At 37.0% G+C, this 5,164-nt stretch overlaps 1 pseudogene; it reads left to right on the forward strand.

The window, feature by feature from the left end:
- Nucleotides 1–2,777: 2,777 nt before the first annotated feature.
- LOC105079984 (cytochrome c-like) lies at nucleotides 2,778–4,625 on the forward strand (annotated as a pseudogene).
- Nucleotides 4,626–5,164: the final 539 nt, after the last annotated feature.

The raw sequence follows: 5,164 nt of genomic DNA on the forward strand, positions 1-5,164 counted from the left end.
CTATTTTTAGCTTCTTAAGGTGATTGATTCTCTGACGTTGCTACATATCAGAAAACCAATCAACTGAGCAGCTTTTTCAAAGCAGAGATGTGCCAGGACCACACCCCAGACCTGCATCAGGAAGTGGGGGAGAGCTGATGAATGCTGAAAGTCGCTTTTGCTGAATCTGATGTGCGTCAGCTTGGGGAGTCACCGATCTAACCAATATTAATGTCTCGAGAGTCCCACTTAGTGTCCTGGTGAGACTGCAGTTACAAATGCCCTCACAGTGTCGGTAATGGAAGCTTCCAGGAAGGGTTGTCTTTATTTGAGAAACAAGTACGACGGCTTTTTAAATATTAGGATCATGAAGTAGGCTTTATTTCCTCTTCTGATAGTGTTTTCCCAGGAAACTGTTACTCTTGAGCTGGTGTAAGTCCTTAAAATAAGCCACCTCAAAATGTTTTTCATTTATTCGTCAAAAAATACTGACCCCTTACTATGTGTCAGGTAGTGTTTTAGAGATGCTAGGATTACAGCAGAGAACAAAGAAGATCCTTACTTTCAAGGCGTTTGCAATCTAATGGAGGAAGATTGACATAAATATATTGCAGAAGTATATATACATAGATAAATGCTATGAAGAAGAAAAAGTAAAAGAGATTAGAGATGATTGGGGAAGTCCTCTGTTGATAGGTGAACAAGCCTTGTGGTCCTCTTGCAACAGAATGTTATAGGCAGTGGGCTAAACAGTACGAAGGGCCTGAGGCAGGCAGAGATTTTTGGCTTGTTAGAGGAACAGCAAAGAGTCAATGTGGCTGCAGTGGTTTGGAGGAGGGAAAGAGCAGTAGAACATAAGAGAATTAAAGGAGCCAGGACATATACAGAAATGGTCTTCAATTTTTTGAACGTTTGTGCCCTTGAAAAGAACTTTGAAAAACTATTTTCTCCCCTCAGACATATGTTGACTCTTAAAATTTTTTGTAATAACTGTAAATATTTGCAAAGAGTGCGATTTCTGACATTTTGCAATACTAACATTTTTCCATTGTCACATTACTTTTTTTCCATTGTCACAAAACTTTTTTCCAAATTCACTTCAAAAAAATAAATTAGTGGGCCAAATTTCTCAAGCAATATCTTTGCTTCCTTGAATTTTTCTTAACCTTTTGATGCCTGCTACCATTGCCTTTATTAAAATCTAATATAATCAAAATGAGTATATGTATATTCATGTATGACTGAAGCATTATGCTGTACACCAGATATTGATACAACATTGTAAACTGACTGTACTTCAATTATATATATATGTATATATGTATATATATATACAAAAAAATCTAATATAAAAGTGTTTTTGGAGAGGCAGCATGGAGGCTGAATCTGCTCTGGAGCCAAAGTGCCTGGTTTGAAGCCTCGTTCCACCACCTACTAGCTGTGTGATTTGGGTAACTTAGCTTGCCTGAATTTCTTCATTTGTAAAAGGGCATTTGCTCACAGTAAGACCTACTTCAAGGTTGACAATTAAATATTTGTAAAGTGCTAACAGTACCTGGCGATTAGAAACATGAAATGAATGTAAAAGTAGACCCAAAGTTCATGAAGGGAACAGAACTGGAGGGAGAAACAAAGGTACCTCAGAGAAAAATCTCAAGAAGAGAAAGCATGCTGTGGGCTGAACTGAGCAGCGGGTATAAGTAGAGGCTGTATCCAGCCATTCCCCTAACCTAGACTGTCTTTTACCTCGACCTGCTTGCCTGAGCATTATAAGAAAAACTCAGTCCTACTACTCAGCCATAAAAACCAACAACATAACACCATTTGCAGCAACATGGATGCTCCTGGAGAATGTCATTCTAAGTGAAGTAAGCCAGAAAGCTAAAGAAAAATACCATATGAGAGCACTCATATGTGGAATCTTTAAAAAAAAAAAAAAAAACCACAAACAAGGCATAAATACAAAACAGAAATAGACTCATAGACACAGAATACAAACTTGTGGTTGCCAAGGGGGCGGAGGGTGGGAAGGGATAGACTGGGATTTCAAAATTGTAGAATAGATAAACAAGAGTATACTGTATAGCACAGGGAGATATATACAAGATCTTATGGTAGCTCACGGAGAAAAAAATGTGACAATGAATATATATATATTCATGTATAACTGAAAAATTGTGCTCTACACTGGAATTTGATACAACATTGTAAAATGATTATAAATCAATAAAAAAAAAAGTTAAAGAAAAGAAAAAAGAAAAACACAGTCCTGAAATAAAGGAGAGAGCTATCAGTAGGTGTCTAGTAGCTCTGCTTTGGAGAAAACTTCCCTGATATTGCTGGTAACCGGAAGTGAAAAGAACTTTTCAGGTGTCCAGAAGAAAACGCCCTCAAAGGGAATGACATAGATAGGTGAGCAATGGTGAGCATAATTCATCATCTAGACATAGGAGATTGGCAGCAGTAAGGCAGAGTAGCCCAAGATCAGCATTAGGATCTGCAATGGCCAATTCTACCACTTCTGGACGGAGCAACCATGATCGGCAGCAGGAGTGGAAGAGACCATGAGGACCAGGAGAGGAATGCTGAGCTGCAGTTGAGATTTGGGGCATTTCTGTTAATGTACCTTACTTGTAATCATGAGTGGGTGAGGCCAGGGGATGTAAAGGTGACATTTTGTGATTTAAAGTTCACTTCTCTGAACACAGGTACATAGGCACATGTAACTTGGACTTAGCAGGAAGTCCAACTTCAGAGCAGACACATTTCTAGTGCATGTGTCGCAAGAGCAAAATTAAAATGGTGATGTTGAGGAGGGCAAGATTTTTGTCCAGAGGTATGCCCAGTGCTGTGGAAAAGAAAGGCAAACACAAGAAATGATCTGTTTTGGCAGAAGACAGGTCAGGCCCCTGGATTCTCTTATACTGATGACAACAAGAACATCACAAAGGCATCACCTAGGGAGAAATGCATTTGGAGAATCCCAAGAAGTACATCCCTAGAATGAAAATGGTCTTCACTGGCACTAAGAAGAAGGCAGGAAAGGCAGACTTGATAGTTTATCTCAAAGCCACTAATGAGTAGCAGTTGGCCCTCTGCCTTATTTCTTACAGAACAGAAATGTCTCAACTTCTTTTCTGTGTAGCATATTTAAATTCACCTCATATACCGGAATCAGATCATGAATGGCTGATAGAATATTTTTGTTGGACAGTCCTGATTTAAATAATGTTCTCTTGTGGTTAAATTAATATGATCAGCTTTTTGAATTTTGATAGTAATTCCAATTCAGCAAGCACTATCACTGTTTCCCCCTTCTAAAGATATGATTGGACTTGCTTGGTAATGTTCACCTTTTCACAGACATGGTGAATGCCATCTCAAAACCTATAGGTTTTTGGTTTTAATTTAGATTTATATAACTGATTATATGAATATAATATTTAAATGTTGGGGAAGTCCCTTTATTGTCTCAGAGAATTTAGCAAGACTCACCTGTGTTTCAGTCTGTGTTCATCAGGCTGTGAAGGGCTGAAGATAAGGTAACAATGTATACTTTATCTTTTTGGTTTTAACTATGCCAGTCTAAAATCCCCTATATCTAAAATGTTTCCTTTTACTGAATGAAAAACATTTTAGTGTGGTTTCTGTATAGCTATTAAACATTTAGACTATTTAACATATAACATATAGACTATTTAACATTAACATAGACCATTTAACATATAAGACAATTTAACATTTCTCACATTTTATAAATGATCTATAAGGTCAGATGCTTTTAAAAGTCAGTGTGACAAGCTTTAATAGCAAGTTAATCTTTACTTTTAAAACCTTTATTACCTAAGTGAGACTGAGTTATAATTCAGGATTGTCTTTAAACAGCTGTTCAAAAACACATGAAACTGTAAAACACCAGTATGTCAATGATTGGTAATGGTGTTTCTGCAAATTTATTAGAAGGATTAAAGTAGAGGAGATATACTATCAGCACACATTTGTAAATTATGTGATCATAAGGCTTAAGATAGTTAAAAACAAAATCATGGAAAATATAAAGTTCACTTCTCAGCATTTCACGATGTTGTGCAAAGTGCGCTTTGACTTTCAGGTGCTGTGTTGTCTAAGTTTGAGAGCCACTAGTACCAAGAAAAAAGAGACAAATTGCAGAATTCTGAGTCTGGTAGCTAGTTCTTTGGCTGTTCTATATTTCTAAGGCCTTCCAGGGGCACAGTGGTAATCCCAGTAGTAAACACGACATTTGAATAGCAGTTTACAATTTGTAAAGTGACTTCACACACATTATCCCTAATTCTTGCAACCAGTAAGATTCATTCCAGTTTAGACAACAAACAGATTTCATGAGTGTACTGTAATGTATTAGCTGTCTATTTTTACACAATAAGGTTGTTTCTAATTTTTTGCTATTGAAACAATACTGTAATAAACATTATGATGAATAATACTTTGCGTGTCTATAGTTTTTTTTTCTGAATATTCCTAAAGATAGAATTGCTGATTCAACAAGTACACCCATTGTAAAAATTTTTAATATATAAATTCAAAGGGTTCTCACTACGTTATTAAATAAATAGATTGTGTTTGATGTATTTTGCTACTATAAATAAAAGTAAATTAACATGCAATCTTTTTTTCAAATTTGTTTCTCTCTCTAAAGATCTCTTTCCTCATGTCCCACTCATTCCTCTATCTACTCTGGCCTAGCTCCCAACCCCATCACCCTGTCAACACAACTCTTGATAAGGTCATCAATGACCTCCATGCTTTTTAAATCCAGTAGATGTATTTTATTCCTAACCTTACTTGTCTTTTCAGTGGAATTTCACAATGTTGGCCATTCCCCCTTCTGGAATCACTTACTTCCATGGCTTTCTTGACACCACGTGCTGCTGGTTTTCCTCCTACCTCTTGGACTGCTGTCTCTCTTTCACAGACTGTGTCAGGGGTCCCCAAAACCAAACTAGGAGAAGTCACAGAACTCAGAAAAGCTGTTATAGTCATGGTTATGGTGTATTACAGTAAAATGATACAGATTAAAATCAGCAAAAGTAAAAGGTCCCTGGAAAAAAGTCCAGAAGAAAACTGGCACAAGGTGCCAGGTGTCTCCTCCCAGTGGAGTTACTTACACAGGCTCTGATTCTCCCAGCAATGATGTGTGACAACA

The sequence above is a fragment of the Camelus bactrianus genome, chromosome 9 (genome assembly GCF_048773025.1).
Source record: "Camelus bactrianus isolate YW-2024 breed Bactrian camel chromosome 9, ASM4877302v1, whole genome shotgun sequence".
Classification (NCBI taxonomy): domain Eukaryota; kingdom Metazoa; phylum Chordata; class Mammalia; order Artiodactyla; family Camelidae; genus Camelus; species Camelus bactrianus.